Raw genomic sequence first — 18,113 nt, forward strand, 5'->3', positions numbered from 1 at the left:
ATATATTGAGATAGAGAGGCCATTCCTGACTGATGTAAGAAAATTATTTTTTCATAAGTTTATTTATTTAGGCTGCATTGGGTTTTCATTGCTGGGCCTGGGCTTTCTCTAGTTGTGGCAAGTGGGGACTACTCTTCATTGCGGGGCGCAGGCTTCTCATTGCGGTGGCTTCTCTTTGTTGAGGAGCACGGGAGCTCTAGGCATGCCAGCTTCAGTAGTGGTAGCACGCGGGCTCAGTAGTTGTGGCTCGCAGGCTCTAGAACACAGACTCGGTAGTTGTGGCGCACGGGCTTAGTTGCTCCCCAGCATGTGGGATCTTCCCGGACTAGGGCTTGAACCCATGTTCCCTGCGTTGGCAGGCAGATTCTTAACCACTGCGCCACCAGGGAAGTCCCAACGTAAGACAGTTTTTGAGTTAAGTTCTAAATGATGTGGTTCATGCAAAGGTCTGTAGAAAATGTGTTTTAGGTAAAGAGGGCCACGTGTGTAGGGAAGAAATGAGCTTGGTGTGACTGAGGAACTGGACGAAAACCAGTGTTTAAGTGAAGTGGGAGCAAGGGAGAGTGATGGAAGATGAGGTCAGAGAGATAGGCAAGGGCCAGATCTTGTAGAAACCATGGGCCAGAGTATGGACTTTGCATTTTATTCTAAGAAATCATTGAACAGGTTTTGTTTTGATATTTTAAAAGATTCCTCTGGCTGCTGCTTAGAGTGTAGGAAAGAGAGGGACAAGAATGAAGACAGAAAGACCAACAGGGAGGGTACCAGAGCATTCCAGGGGAGAGATGATGGGGCCTTGGGCTAGATGTCACGGGTTACATAGAAAGCCATGGTCACACTGGGAATTTATTTTAGAAGCAGACCTGACAAATATGCTTATGGAATGAATATGAAATGTGAGGGAATTAGGGAACTCAAGAACAACTCCTAGATTGGGGAGCCAAGAAATGGACTGAATAGTGATGACTTTTTATGAGATGGGGGAAATCAAAGGAGGAGAGGTGGAAGGAGGAGGGAATGGAAAGTCAAGACTTCGATTCAGAGCTGATAATTTTGAGATGCTTCTTAGACATCCAAGGGATTGCTAAGTGGGCAGCAGCTACTGCAGGCTGGACTTCAAAGGGAAGATGGAGCGAAGTGCATACATTTGTGACTCTTCAGGTTGTAAGAGGTGGTGTTTGAAGCCACACAGAGGAGCCCTTCTACAGTCCAAGTATAAACTGAGAAGAGAAGAACAAAGACTGAGGCATCAGTCAGTCTAACATTTAGAGATCTTGGTAGAAGAGAAGAATCCAGCAATGGAAGTTAAGAAAGAACAGCCAGTGAGGTAGGTCAAAAACTGAGAGACTGTTGTGTCCCAGAAGCCAAGTGAGAAAAGCATTTTAAGAAAATGAGAGTTACCCACTGGGCCAAATGCTGCTAAGGGGTCGAGTCAGATGAGGACCGAGAACTAGCAATCTTATCCAGCAGGATAGAGGCCCATGGAGACCTTCAAAAGAGCAATTTCAGTCAGCACGTGGCATGTGATAGGGACAAAAGTCAACTGGAGTTGGTTAAAGAAGGAAAGGGCAGAGAGTGAAGGTAGGGAATATAGAAAATTCCAACAGCATGCCTCCATTGCCTAATGGAAACTTCATTGTTAATGATCTTCCTTCATCCCCTGGGGATATCATCAATTTGGAAATCTTGGATAATTTTGATGGTGTTCAGAATGAGGGGTAAAGTGCAACACCCATGGTATTTTTTCCCTCACCCAAATGCAGGGACAGGGCAGCCACCTGGGTAGTCCTAACTCTGAAGCAAGGGTTTTCATGGAGCCGTGAGTTCCACAGAAGGAGAGAGAAACATAGTAAACAAGAGTGTTTTCTTTCCATGCTTCTGCTAATTAGAATGGGACCCAGATGGACTCAGGGATGCATGGGTAGTTTAAATAAAGAGTAAGATTAAATAGGCTTTTCTCCTCAACAGATATGTAATCCCATGCAGTTATTCTGAAGAAGCAAAACATAAATAAAAATAAGAAGTGCAGGAAATGCACAGTCAAATAATACATACAAATTGTTAGTGGAAACCTGCAAATAATTTTTAAGAATATGTTGTGAGGACATTTGGCAGTACTATACAGGATTTTCCTAACAGTCACTGATAATTGGATTTTCCTCAATTCCCCATGTCCAGTTTCACTGTAATATGTGGTCTCCTGCCAAAGATTATCTTTCTGCAACCTTATGGAATGCAGGCAGTAACCTAGAGCGCTCAGGGCCAATGAACTGCAGCCATGGTCTCCTCACTAACAAGGGTGAATTATTATCACATCTTTTCTGGTGATTAGATTATCTCTTATTGTTGTGTTTTATAGCTTTCTAGTTAGTCATCTCAACACAATTTATTCACAATAATAGTGTTTTTTATTATTGCTGTTTTATAGTTCTTATAGCAGTAAAATTTATTCTCAACTCTATTATTATAATATTCAACTACTAATGGAATTCTAGTTTTTATTTGATTGTGTTTTAAAGCCATAACAATAAAATTTACTTCCCAAAAATATTACTGTAAGTTTTATGTTCTCTAAACTGCTTGATAGAAAGCCTGCAAACACATGTGGTTCTTTAAACCACGTGAGAGAAGGCCTGCCAAAATGTAAACATTGTCCTAGGAAGAAAAAGGGGCGAATTGGTTCCTATTATCATGAGATCCATGTTCTTTGATAGAATAAGTAATAGAGTGAAAGAAATGGAAAGGACCTTAGAGACTGCTGATTTAGAGGAAGATTAAATTCTAACTGGCAGGAACATTTGTTTAAAAAATCAACCTGTTTTTATTACTGGCCAAGCCCTAGAAAATCCTACCATCTTTATCCTCCAAAATAATGTGCTCTCAAAATGATGCCCATGATTTCTCATGGCTGGTTGCCATATTAGTTGGAGAGAGGCTGCTATGAAATATTATAATCAAAGGCCAGGGTCATTTTGAAGGTAAACAGCTTCAGGGACTTGAGAACTGGAAGGCATACAGCCAAGCCATCTTACCACCTCTGCTGCTCCTTAGTTGTTCTCGTTGACCCTGAACCCAAGGACATGGCAGTGAACCTCATCACTTGCCATGCACCTTTTATGCCTGCAACACTGAGTCAAAGGGCTGTAACTTAAATTATAGTCTATACAGTGGAGCAAAGTACCATTAGGACTCAAGAAAGAGGTGTGTCAGACTGGCAGAAATTAGGGTTTAGTAAAGGACTTGGTCTCAGATGTATGGTAAGTTAACTTACAGTCACAAGCAGGGATGGAAGCAGACTAGGTGGAGATACAGGCTAGTTGTCACTCAGAGGTCGTGGCTGTGGTAGCAGAAGTGGCAAACTCTAGATTTGGTTTCTGAGGCAGCACTAAGCATGGGTTCTCGTTCAGACAGGAGTTTCAGAGATTGCTGCTGTCATCTCAGGCAATAGGTGGGTGGATGGGTGGGTAGGTGGGTCTATGGATACATAAATCTGTATCCACATCCTTGTCGCATGGCATAAATCCATTGGCTAGATTTACCCTCTCATGTCTACTGCTAGGCACTTAGCTTTCTTTGATAAGCTGCTTCCCTTTGCCCAGCTATAGCAGTTGCGGGAGTGCCCACATTGAGATCTACTTTCAAGAAATAAACTGCTGCTAATCTGTGGCTGTGGGTGCCTTCAGAATCAGACTGAGTATTCAAGCTGAAACTAAGTGCTACCTGGACATCCCCCAACCAATGACTGAACACAGGAGTGGCACAAGAGCTGTCCCTTGTACCTATGCAGGATTCTTCTGTGAGCACTCTTCTTGGAGCTGCACCACAGTCTGAAGCTCATTCTATCCACTTCTCCTTTCTTCCCCTTCTCTTTAACAGGTATCTGACCTGAACTGAGGTCTGAAGGTTCTTCTTGCCTTCTCCTTCTTCCTCTGCCTTTTATCTTTCACAAGGACTACCTCCTATAAATCTTTTCCAGTTCCAACTCGATCTTGGCATCTGCTTCTCAGATGATCCAGCCAACACACCAGCTGGACTCCAGGAAAAACGAAAGTAAGTAAATACAATTGGCCTTGAGTCATAAGGATCTTTCTGGACTTTGTGAATAATTAGATGCAGAAACAAAACTGAGGTATGGAAGAACAAGAGCAATCCTACATGGCCAGGTCTTATCAGGCTTCCAAAACACAGCCAGCAAACTACAGAAAACCATACACTAGCTAAATAGCACACCATACTAGTTGGCTTTAAAAAAAAAAGAAGTGTTTTCTATGTCATTGCTTGTTTGCCCTGTCTACTATGTTCACAGTACTGTATGGTAGGTCCTCAGTCTTTTTGTGGAGATGATAAACTTTGCTCTTTCTTTTTTGTGCTAAAGTGTCTCCTGTTTAGATCATAGGGGGAAGAAAGAGGAACAGGAAAGAAATACATGCTCTCAAGTGCCAGGAGTGTAGGTGGGAGGGTAAGGATACTGAAGAGGAACCAGCCAGGAGCTTGGGTTTACCCCAGAAGCCCCAGCAACCTGCCTGGGGGTGGGATGGGTGTAGAACCAAGGTGCTAAGGGCAATTAGCTTAGGAATTAGCCCTCTGGCTACTTTTCCATCTCTTTCACAGTTCGATAATATCTCATTCTGCATCAGCCACCAACTGGTTTTCAAAAACTGTTTTTGCTTTTTTTTTTTGAGTTTAACCAAATTGACTCAAAAAGAAAAAAGAACACTTCTGATTTATCACCATTGGAGCTTTGCTTCCACCCATCTCTCAGGCATTTAAAGAGAAGCAAAAAGATATGGAAACAACCTAAGTGTCAACAGATGAATCAATAAAGAAGATTTTTTATATATATATATATAAACAAATGTATATGTATATAAACATATAATGGAATGTTATTCAACCATGAAAAAGAAAGAAATCCTGCCACTGACTACAACATGGATAGAACTTGAGGGCACTAGACTAAGGGAAATAAGTCAGAGAGAGAATGACAAATAATGTATGATCTCACTTATAGGTGGAACCTAAAAAAGCCAAACTCATAGAAACAGAGAGTAGAATGGTGGTCACCAGGGGATGGGGGTTGGGGAAAATGGAGAGATTTTGGTCCAAGGGTAAAAAATTTCAGTTAGAAGTGAATAATTTCTGGGGATCTATGTGCAGCATGGTGATTATAGCTAATAATACCATGTTATATACTTGAAAGTTGCTAAGAGAGTGGATCTTAAATGTTCTCACCAAACAAAACAAACGGTAAATACGTGACAGGATGGAAGTGGTAGCTAATGTTGTTCGCCTTAAACTTACTCAATGTTATATGTCAACTATATCTCAATAAAGCTGGAAAAAATTGTGTATATATATGTATATATATATATACACACACATATGTGTATATATATACACACACACACATGTATATATATATACACACACATATGTGTATATATATATACACACACATATGTATATATATACACACACATATATGTGTGTGTGTGTGTATATATATATATATATATGTATATATATATATATAAAGGGAACCCAATTAGAACAGTCTTCCTCCCCTTCTCTGGATTTTGCCTCAGGGTCATTGCCCTACATCTTTTCGTTTCTGATTACTATATTTAGCAAGATCATTACAGATTATTACGTTCATTGTCAGAATGTCGGTGCAATATTAAGTGGGCCAAATGCAGAGCATTGGGTTAGAAATCAGAAGCCTTGGATTCTAATTTTGATTCCAGTATTTATCAGCTGTGTGATTTGGGGCAAACCTCACCTGTTTTCTTTCATAAACAATTATACCTGTCTGTCCTCTCACTCAGAGTTGTGGAATATATTAAATGAAATAATGTATGTGAAGGCTTTCTGAAGATTGTAAAAACCATCAAAAATGTATGGTGTAATTATTACTGCCGCTAATAACAAGGATCTGTAACTAGATTATAGTTCTACACAGGATTATTCCAATATGATAACCACACTAGATAGAAGAGAAAAACCAAATTTCCCCAAAAGAAAAATGTGGAACTATTTTCTCTTTTACCATGAAATTTCTAAATGTAAAGTTCACTAGAGGATTTTCATGGGTTGGGGGATAGAGGGGCTTCTCAGCTTTATATATATTAGAAGAACAGATTTTTGAAATGCATTTCTGAAGTGCAGTGTCTGCTGAAAATGAACTATATCTTAGCTGCTAAAATCAACTCTATATAATCGATATAATCCTAGCTTTCTGTTTATAAAATAAGAAATTTTTTTCAGCATAATTAACTGCTTATATAAAAATATCTCTAATGTCATTTCTATGTTCCTATTCCTGTGAATTTCTCTATTTCTCTAAAATAATTTCTATAAAAAGATGGAAGTGAGACATACTTTATTTCGTAAATTGTGGTTAACTTTATACACAGAAAAAGAGCTGTTAGTAAAATTCTGATGAGGTTTAATAAACTCAAATACATTCAGAAAGTTCAATTTCACACTTGTACGCTAAGACTACCGAATTCCACAAGATTCCGACTAGTTACTTCCATACATGGAGATAATATTGTCAGTGAGGGTGGATGTCCCTTATTATAAATTTCCTATGTCCTATTTGCTTCTATCAGCATTTCCTTAGCTCCCGAGACAGATGTCATGTTGCTCTGATGAGAAACCTTTAAAAAATTTTTTATAATTAAGAGAGTTACAAGGAAAGTTTATAGAGTAATTACTAAGTCCTAAGACACTGTGTTTTAATGCACAAACTTTACGTATTAGGATCAGTTATTGACCCCAATTACAGAAAAGGAAACTGAGTCCCAGAGGTCTTCGTTGACCATGCTACCTGAAACCTAAAATCAAAAATCAAAATGTGGGCTGAGGACCAACGACATCAGCACTGTCTGACCCAGGCACCGTCAGAAAGGCAGAATCTCAGGCCCCTGCCCCAGACTCTCCATTTTAACAAGACCCCCAGGTGAGTGACATTTTGTTGTCTCTGTTTACTGTGGGTCCTATTGGCATCTATGAGCATCTCCTTAATACCCTAGAGGAATGCCATATTCCTCCTGCCCTGGAGCACTCTTCTTTAAGAGGGCCAGATAGCCAGCTCTCTCTCCATTCATCAGGGACTTCGACCATCACATTAGTTCCCAGTCCCTAAAACAGAGCCTGGCACATAGTAAGTATTTGATAAATATATGGTGAATGAGTGAATTCTATTTTCATAATTACACAGTGGGGGACTTCCCTGGTGGCGCAGTGGTTAAGAATCTGCCTGCCAATGCAGGGGACACGGGTTTGTGCCCCGGTCCGGGAAGATCCCACATGCCGGGGAGCAACTAAGCCCGTGTGCCACAACTTCTGAGCCCGCGCAACAAAGAGTAGCCCCCGCTCGCCGCAACTATAGAAAGCCTGCGCACAGCAACGAAGACCCAAAGCAGCCAAAAATAAATAAATAAATTTATTTTTAAAAAATAAAATAAAAGTTATCCACACACCGCCCACCCCTAATCAAGCTCTCCCTCATTCTATTAGCAGCTAGTCTCAAAGCAAATCACTTAGTCTCTCTGGGCCTTTTGTTTCCTAATCTCTAAAACAAGGATGAAAATACCTCTCTTATGGGATCTCTCTGAGGGCTATATTAAACGAGAGATCGCAAGTAAATTGAGTAGCACAGGACTTCCCTAACTTGGTTTCATTTCAGAATCATCTGGGGAGTTTTTCTTGGCACCTCCCTCTCCAGACCAATTTTATTTGAATTTCTGATAATGGGGCCCAGGTATCAGCATTTTCACATGTCCACGGGTGATTCTAAGGGGTGGTCAGGTTTGAGAACCTCTGGCACCCATTACCTTCAATGTTATGAATGCCAAATAAAATTTATCTTTGGTTATTATTTTTCCGATCCAGACCTTGTCAAAGACCTTGTCTCTGAACAGGTCATGCTGATTTTTACCATATATTATCTCAATCATGTCTTCCCCTCTCAAAGCTGGTTCTATCTCCATCTCCTCTGGGCTTTCTGAGGTCCTAGCTCAGAAACCATACACCTTTTATCTGAAAACTTTTCTGGTTACTCCAACCCTGATCTCTTTTTTTCTCTCAAACCCAATGGCAATCTGAAGTCCTTATTGTAAAATCTACTACTTGCCCCATTCTTTCATGTGTAGTTTGCAACTGTCTATATATATCCAGTTGGCATATCTCCCATGCCTCCAGCCCAGTGCTGGGGACACCCTAAACTAGACACTGAAAAAGGAAAAATTTTTTTTCCAAATGTAAAAATCAAGACTTTAATATACAGTGAACATGGGTCAAAGATTTTACTTAATAAAATTTATTTTATTTATGAGGGACCCAATAATATGTTACACCCAGTCTAAAGAAGAATTTAAAGAACCACAGATACGTGGGCAATAAGGAATGTTGAAATGAAGTTACAGATAGATGCAAAATTAGTCAGTTGCTTTCCACCGAATGCTGTTCATTTCTTTTTTATGGACAAGAATCATTTGGATTATTATTCATTTTCTACAACATACAGCGTTATAAAGCAGGACAAAGACAGTGAAAGCCAGAGACAACAACAACAGTGCTCTAGACAGTGTCTCATTTTTCCACTGCAGATGTCTCATAACTTTTGTGGTTCATTTCATAGCTTTTCACAATTTTTCCTGATAGCACTCAGTGTTTTTACGGTCTGCTGAATGTTGGGACAGATAGAAGGATTAGACGAAAACCAACGAAAAAGCCTCACTTCATTAGGAATTTGAGTGAGATTAATTTAGCTAATGGTATCTTCAAGTAACTGCGTCCAAGGTGAAGCCTAAATCCAAGTTTTAACTGGAGTAGCCCAGACTTTTGTGATGTCTGTTCAGATTTTACTGGTAAGAGATGAAACTTCCGATGTTGCTTGGAAAGGAGTTATCAAGCTGGCCATCCTGGGAAAGAAGGAATAGGCACTAAGAAGCTCATTCAAGTAAGGAGCTCATTCAAGTCTGTGAAAGAGAAGAAGAATCATTAAGGAATGAACTGTAATGTCCTAATAGACTGTTCTTTAGGTACTTGCTTATATAATACCTCATTTCAATTTCCCACCAACTCTAAAAAGTAATTACTTTTATCCCTGTTTTCCCATGAAGAAATTGAAGGTCAGAAGAGCAATGGGATTTGCCCAACTAAGGGCAGGGATTTGAACCAAACCCATCTTTGCCAAGATCCACACTCTTTCCCATAGTTTAAGGTTGCAGATTAGTTTAGTTCTTTCATTGTCACCTCCAGGAACCTCCAAAACTTTCTTTCTTCTGAAGCTGTAGTTTTACCCTGAAAGGGAAAAACATTATTACTCAATGTGTTCTAGATTTATTCTAGGAGATCCAGCAGCTACTTGAAATTTCATTTTCGGTCACCAAATTTCACTAATATTTTACAAATTGCTTTCCAAGTATCTGAATTGTTTCCCAGATCTACCTCTGACTTCTTCCATTTCTTTTTAAGCTGATATATTTGAAGTACAATCACTTTCCACAGGCATTTTGCAATTGTAGGAAAAAGGTACTATCAAGTACCAAAAACTTGGAACTTGCAGTTATTACCATGATGATGCTAAAGTTGGGCATTTGGACTGACGATTTATGTGTTATAGCCTTATTTCTGAGAATCTGTGACTAGCAGGTCAAGTACAATGATATGGTACAGGAGTATAGTCTCTCAGCCTACTTTGGAGGGCATATGTGATTGAACCCCTTCCCTGATGAATAAGTAGACTCCATTCCCAACACGACTGTTAAACTCAGGTGTTACTCTCAAATCTTTCAAGCCAAGTACCCATGCCAGAAGAACAATTTCAATTTCTCTTCTGAACTTTGTTCATGAGGTTTCTGTAGTAATAAGTGTGCTGTCAACAATTTGGATTTGGGTTGTCTTATACTTTACATCTTCACATCACTCACAATTTCTTTCTGTACTTAGTATCTGTGCAGGGTCTCTTCATGCTGAAATGACACAGCCCACTTAGTCAGTCTCCCTACAATGTAACATCAGGTCAGTGGCAACCTGGCTGTGCTACATGGAGTATTTGTGGGTTGGACCTAGAGATTACCATGCTAAACTGTCAGTCAGAAAGAGAAAGACAAATACCATGTGATATCACTTATATGTAGAATCTAAAATATGACACAAATGAACATATCTATGAAACAAAAACAGACTTACAGACAGACATAGAGAACAGGCTTGTGGTTGCCAAGGGGGAAGTAGGGCAGGGGAGGGAAGGACTGGGAGTTTGGGATTCGCAGATGCAAACTATCAATATTAAATATAGGATGGATAAACAACAAGGTCCTACTGCAGAGCACGGGAACTATATTCAATATCCTGTGATAAACCATAATGGAAAAGAATATGAAAAGAATATATATATGTATAACTGAGTCACTTTGCTGTACAGCAGAAATTAAATACAACATTGTAAATCAACCACACTTCAATAAAATTTTAAAAAAGAAAAAATATATAGATTTTAACACTGACTCAGCTATCTAAAACCCATTTAGTCAACTTTATTCATTCTAAAATGTTATCAGTCTAATGTTAGTCACTGCTCATTTTTGATCAATGTACTTGCATTTGGGGTGTATTTCCTTAGGGCTCCCAGGGCCTACAAAGATGACTTGGGTACGGCCTCTGCTTTCGAAACCAGAATAGAGACCAAAAGCTGTGACAGTTCCAACCACATGATTGTGCACACCTCATTTTAACTGCTTTAAAGAAAAAAGTATCTGTAAGAACTTAATGTTAATATTGTCATTTAAAAACCAAGTTCTAATGTCTGTTCTCTTCTCCCACTCACAAATCTACTTTCCAAGTAGAATCTATTTGTTATTTAAACTTTTCTCCCCTACTTATCCTTGGTGATGGGAGGTCCCCACTGGATTGTGAGGAATGCTTTGAGAAGTAGAACTTAAAGGCCAGGAGCGCTTTTGGGACTGCCAAGGTCACATCCCAGCCCTGCCTCAACCCTAATGCTTCCCATAAACCCTCCACTCCCATGGCCTCACCCCAGACATTTCCCGTCTTGGCATGTACCACTTCTCAAATCCTATCTAACCCAGCCCTCATGGAGCATTGTGTCAACAAGGCTCTTGTCAGTACCCTTAACATCTTTACCCCAGGCTACACCCACCCTGCAAACCTCTTAATCACTCTGGATTGTTTATTTCTTCTACCTCCTTTGCTTCTCTACCTTGGTTTCTGAGAACTATAGGAAAAATCTCACAACTGCCAACTTGCTGATGCCTATTCAGCCAGTATTTATTGAGCACCCACTATACACTAAAAACAGTAGAAGAATCTATACTAGACTCAGAAGAATACAACAGTAAATGAAGGCAGGTCTACTCCTTCTCAGAGCATAATGGCTGATGGGGTGGGGAAGCTCAACAACCACACCATGTGATAAGCATTATCAGGATGGAATTACGGTGTGCCATGGAGCCCACAGGAGGGTACATAACTCAGGGACAGAGGGGGTCAGGGAAAGTTACGCCACTTCAAATTCGTGGTCTTCAACTCCGGTGGGGCTCCCGGCACCACTCAGCAATTTATAGTTATCTAGTCAAGCACAGATCCCCTAAATGAATGGTGAAGCCTTCATGGCTCTCCTCAAGAAGCCCAGTCCACTCTTGCCCTTCTCATCTCTCAGCAGATGAGACAGCCTCTGACTGCACAGAAGAAGCCCAGTCCACACGGACAAATCCATTTCCATCTCAAAGCCTCCCCTCCTGACTCAGGAGAATCAGAAACAGTGCCCTTCTCATATCCTATTTCTCCACCATTAACCTCCAGTTTATTGGGGACCAGAATCTGAACAAATTGGATTATTTCCTCCCCACTTATATCTACTTATGTTCAAGCTCTTCCTCTTAGTTACTCAATAATAAACATATATATCTCTCTTACACACACACACACACATTATAAATACACTTTAAAATAAGCAACCTAAATACCCTTAGGCTTCATCAGAGTCCAGATTAAATCTAAATTGTACCAGGTAAAAAAACCACTAGTTACAAATGTCTTCCTGCACCTTAACGAGTATCCTACCCCAGCCTCCACCCACCCCTGCCTCTAGGTATATCAGATTCCCAAAGGGGAAGGAGAGGGTCTTATACGTGTTCATGAAAAAAGTTGTGTTTGTTCCTTGCTGCCACCTTGCTAGAGACCTGCTTCTCTCAAATCACCGCCAGCCGCTACGTTGAGGTTCTATCACCCACCACTGGAGAGCTCTGGGCACGGCTGCCTTGAGCTCAGCAGCCTATGAAGATTCCTGCTGAATCTGCAGTATGCCCAAATGTTGGCCTCCCCTCATCTGAGCTATGGTTCCTTGTTGGGGTGTTGGGTCCTGCTGAGCGCTCTGCCCACCAAGGTTCTCAATATGGATGCTAACCCCATCACATTTCATGGTGCCTAGACAACTGCAGTGTACAGAGGGGAAGGTAATGGCTCCCACCCCTCTGCCCTAATTCCTGTTAAGAAGCCCAAAAGCAAGCATGCCCTCAACACACCTGATGCCCTGTACAACTCCAGGGGACTCCATGCACATTATTTCCTATGTGAAGAACATACTCAGAGCAAAGCTCCTTAGAGTTCTCCCTCAGGGCAGTGCTGTCTAATATTCCAGGCTCTGCTTGCCCACCTCCAATCAAAGCCCATCTGGTAGGTATGTCTATATATGTCTGAATCCCCATTGTGGTTACAACTCAGTTTCCCAGGAGGATCCTCAGCCTCCTGTAAATCAGTGGATGTCAACAGATGCCTGGATGGGAGAATGTCACAACTCAGTATGATAGTTGTAGGGGAGGAAAAGTTTCCCTCCACCCTCTTAGGGTTCTTGGCTGGGTCTGAAAAGTATACCAGCAAAGACAGATTAACAGGAGAAAAGTATACAAATTTATTTAATGTAAGTTTTTGGTGACACTTGAACCTTCATAAGGAAATGAAGACCTGAAGAAATAGTTAGATCTGAGTATTTTTATGCTAGGTTTGATGAAGTGTAGGCAGTCATATAAAAAGGTGATAGGTCAGAGAGTATGATAGGTACATGGGAAATAAACTGGGGGAAATTTAGCAAATCCTGTTTGTTAGGATTCTTCTCAGCACCCATTTGTCTTCACAGATAAAGATGCTCCTTTCCTCTGGGTCTAGAGAGGGTACCTCTCTAGGGGTGCATGAGGGTTTTATGACGTGTTTAGGGGAGAAGGTCAAACAGCTTCTGCTATTTTCTCAAACTCCTTTAGCTTAAAATATTGAATATGCCAAGCTGTCATATGTTGAAGTAGCATGTCCTGATCCACACCATAGCCTTATACAAATCATGGACTAGTCATGACTCTGCTACAGAAAACTAAAACATCAGTCCTCAGTCTTGCATCCAGTTCTGGCTCCTGCCTTTTTCTCTTCTTCCCTTCACAGCCAAGCTCTTTGAAAGAATCAGCTATAATTTTTACTTCCTTGTTGCACGAGCATTTTTTTTTCAATTTAATAGTGTCTTCTTTTTAAATACAGTTATATATTCACTTGGTTTAAAATTCAAAAAGTATGAAAATCTATCCCCGGCTCCCGAATATCCCTCCTTAGAAGCAACCAGTTTCCTAGGTACCCTATTAGAGAGTCTTTATTAAACACAAACAAAAACATATCATTTCCACCTTTTTAAAAATGGTAATTGTGCGGGGGGAGACCTTCACGGTGGTGGAGGAGTAAGATGTGGAGATCATCTTCCTCCCAACAAATACATGAGAAATACATCTACATGTGAAACAACTCCTACAGAACACCTACTGAACGCTGGCAGAAGACCTCAGACTTCCCAAAAGGCAAGAAACTCCCCATGTACCTGGGTAGGGCAAAAGAAAAAAGAAAAAACAGAGACAAAAGAATAGTAATGGGACCTGCACCTCGGGGAGGGAGCTGTGAAGGAGGGAAAGTTTCCACACACTAGGAAGCCCCTTCACTGGCGGAGACTGCAGGGGGTGGTGGGCTGAGGCTTTCGGAGCCACGGAGGAGAGCGCAGCAACAGGGGTGCAGAGGGCAAAGCGGAGAGATTCCCGCACAGAGGATCGGTGCCGACCAGCACTCACCAGCCCGAGAGGCTTGTCTGCTCACCCACCAGGGTGGGCAGGGGCTGGGAGCTGAGGCTCGGGCTTTGGAGGTCGGGTCCCAGCGAGAGGACTGGGGCTGGCGGCGTGAAAACAGCCTGAAGGGGCTAGTGCGCCACAGCTAGCCGGGAGGGGGCCCAGGAAAAAGTCTGGAACTGCCTAAGAGGCAAGAGACCATTGTTTCGTGGTACGCAAGGAGAGGGGATTCAGAGCACTGCCTAAACGAGCTCCAGAAACGGGCGTGAGCTGCAGCTATCAGCGCGGACCCCAGAGATGGGCGTGAAACACTAACCCTGCTGCTGCAGCCACCAAGAATCCTGTGTGCAAGCGCAGGTCACTATCCACACCTCCCCTCCCGGGAGCCTGTGCAGCCCGCCACTGCCAGGGTCCCGTGATCCAGGGACAACTTCCCCGGGAGAACGCATGGCGCGCCTCAGGCTGGTGCAACATCACGCCGGCCTCTGCCACCAAAGGCTCGCCTCGCATCCGTACCCCTCCCTCCCCCTGGCCTGAGCGAGCCAGAGCCCCCGAAACAGCTGCTCCTTTAACCCTGTCCTGGCTGAGCGAAGAACAGATGGCATCAGGCAACCTACACGTAGAGGCAGGGCCAAATCCAAAGCTGAACCCCAGTAGCTGTGCGAACAAAGAAGAGAAAGGGAAATCTCTCCCAGCAGCCTCAGGAGCAGTGAATTAAATCTCCACAATCAACTTGATGTACCCTGCATCTGTGGAATACCTGAATAGACAACGAATCATCCCAAATTGACGGGGTGGACTTTGGGAGCAACTGTACGCATGGGGTTTGCTTTCTGCAAATAATTTGTTTCTGCTTTTAGGTTTATCTTAGTTTACTATTTAGAGTTTATTATCATTGGTAGATTTGTTTATTTATTTGGTTGCTCTCTTCCTTTTTATATATATATTTTTTCCTTTTTCTCTTTTTGTGAGTGTGTATATGTATGCTTCTTTGTGTGACTAGGTATAGCTTTGCTTTTTTTACCTTTTGTCCTAGGGTTCTGTCTGTCTTTTTTTTTTTTTTTGGTATAGTTTTTAGTGCTTGTTATGATTGGTGGATTTGTTTTCTGGTTTCGTTGTTCTCCTCTTTTGCTTTCTTTTTTTAAAATTACTTTTTAATTTTTTTTTTTTTTTGCGGTATGCAGGCCTGTCACTGTCGTGGCCTCTTCCGTGTGGAAACAGGCTCCAGACGCGCAGGCTCAGTGGCCATGGCTCACGGGTGCAGCCGCTCCGTGGCATGCAGGATCTCCCAGACCAGGGCACGAACCTGTGTCCCCTGCATGGGCAGGTGGACTCTCAACCACTGCACCACCAGGGAAGCCCACTTTTTAATTTTTAATAATTTTTTTATTTTTATTACCGTTTTATTTTATTTTTTCATTCTTTCTTTTCTTCTCCCTTTTCTTCTGAGCCATGTGCCTGACAGGGTTTTGGTACTCTGGCCAGGTGTCAGGCTGTGCCTCTGAGATGGGAGAGACAAGATCAGGACATTAGTTCACCAGAGACCTCCCAACTCTACATAATATCAAACAGCAAAAGCTCTTCCAGAGATGTCCATCTCAACGCTAAGACCCAGCTCCACTCAATGAACAGCAAGCTACAGTGCTACACCCCTATGCCAAACAACTAGCAAGACAGGAACACAGACCCACCCATCAGCACACAGGCTGCTTAAAATCATAATAAGGTCAAAGACACCCCAAAACACACCACTGGACACAGTCCTGCCCACCAGAAAGATAAGATACAGCCTTATCCACCAGAACACAGGCACCAGTCCCCTCCACCAGGAAGCCTACACAACCCACTGAACCAATCTTAGCCACTGGGGGTAGACATCAAAAACAATGGGAACTATGAACCTCTAACCTGTGAAAAGGAGACCCCTAACACAGTAAGTTAAGCAAAATGAGAAGACAGAGAAACACACAGCAGATGAAGGAGCAAGGTAAAAACCCATCAGACCAAACAAATGAAGAGGAAATAGGCAGTGTACCTGAAAAAGAATTCAGAGTAATGATAGTAAAGATGATCCAAAAGCTTGGAAATAGAATGGAGAAAGTACAAGAAACGTTTAACAAGGACCTAGAAGAACTAAAGAGCAAACAAACAATGATGAACAACACAATAAATGAGATTAAAACTTCTCTAGAAGGAATCAGTAGCAGAATAACTCAGGCAGAAGAACGGATAAGTGACCTGGAAGATAAAATAGTGGAAATAACTACCACAGAGAAGAAAAAAGAATGAAAAGAATTGAGGACAGTCTCAGAGACCTCTGGGACAACATTCAATGCACTGACATTCAAAGTATAGGGGTCTCAGAAGAAGAAGAGAAAAAGAAAGGGACTGAGAAAATATTTGAAGAGATTATAGTTGAAAACTTCCCTATTATGGGAAAGGAAATAGTTAATCAAGTCCAGGAAGCACAGAGAGTCCCATACAGGATAAATCCAAGGAGAAATACGCCAAGACACATATTAATCAAACTATCAAAAATTAAATACAAAGAAAAAATATTAAAAGCAGCAAGGGAAAAGCAACAATTAACGTACAAGGGAATCCCCATAAGGTTAACAGCTGATCTTTCAGCAGAAACGCTGCAAGCCAGATGGCAGTGGCAGGACATATTTAGAGTGATGAAAGGGAAAAACCTACAACCAAGATTACTCTACCCAGCAAAGATCTCATTCAGATTCAACGGAGAAATTAAAACCTTTACAGAGAAGCAAATATTAAGAGAATTCAGCACCACCAAACCAGCTTTACAACAAATGCTAAAGGAACTTCTCTAGGCAGGAAACACAAGAGAAGGAAAAGACCTACAATAACAAAACCAAAACAATTAAGAAAATGGTAATAGGAACATACGTATTAATAACTACCTTAAATGTAAATGGGTTAAATGCTCCAACCAAAAACACAGACTGGCTGAATAGATACAAATCAAGACCCATATATATGCTGTCAACAAGAGACCCACTTCAGACCTAGGGACACATACAGACTGAAAGTGAGAGGATGGAAAATGATATTCCATGTAAATGGAAATCAAAAGAAAGCTGGAGTAGCAATTTTCATATCACACAAAATACACTTTAAAACTACTACAAGAGAATAAGAAGGACACTACATAATGACCAAGGGATCAATCCAAGAAGAAGATATAACAATTGTAAATATTTATGCACCCAACAGAGGAGCACAATACATAAGGCAAACACAAACAGCCATAAAAGGGGAAATCGACAGTAACACAATCAGAGTAGGGATTTTAACACCCCACTTTCACCGATGGACAGATCATCCAAAATGAAAATAAATAAGGAAATGCAAGCTTTAAATAATACATTAAACAACATGGACTTAATTGATATTTATAGGACATTCCATCCAAAAACAACAGAATACACTTTCTTCTCAAGTGCTCATGGAACATTCTCCAGAATCAATCATATCTTGGGTCATAAATCAAGCCTTGGTAAATTTAAGAAAATTGTAATCGTATCAAGCATCTTTTCTGACTACAACACTCTAAGACAAGATATCAATTACAGGAAAAATTCTGTAAAAAATACAAACACATGGAGGCTAAACCATACACTACTAAATAACGAAGTGATCACTAAAGAAATCAAAGAGGAAATCAAAAAATACCTAGAAACAAATGACAATGAAAACACGACAACCCAAAACGTATGGGATGCAGCAAAAGTAGTTCTAAGAGGGAAGTTTATAGCAATACAATCCTACCTCAAGAAACAAGAAACATCTCAAATAAACAAACTAACCTTACACCTAAAGCAATTAGAAAAAGAAGAACAAAAGACCCCCAAAGTTAGCAGAAGGAAAGAAATCATAAAGATCAGATCAGAAATAAATGAAAAAGAAATGAAGGAAACGATAGCAAAGATCAATAAAATTAAAAGCAGGTTCTTTGAGAAGATAAAC

Source organism: Lagenorhynchus albirostris, chromosome 6 (genome assembly GCF_949774975.1).
Source record: "Lagenorhynchus albirostris chromosome 6, mLagAlb1.1, whole genome shotgun sequence".
In the NCBI taxonomy this organism is placed as follows: domain Eukaryota; kingdom Metazoa; phylum Chordata; class Mammalia; order Artiodactyla; family Delphinidae; genus Lagenorhynchus; species Lagenorhynchus albirostris.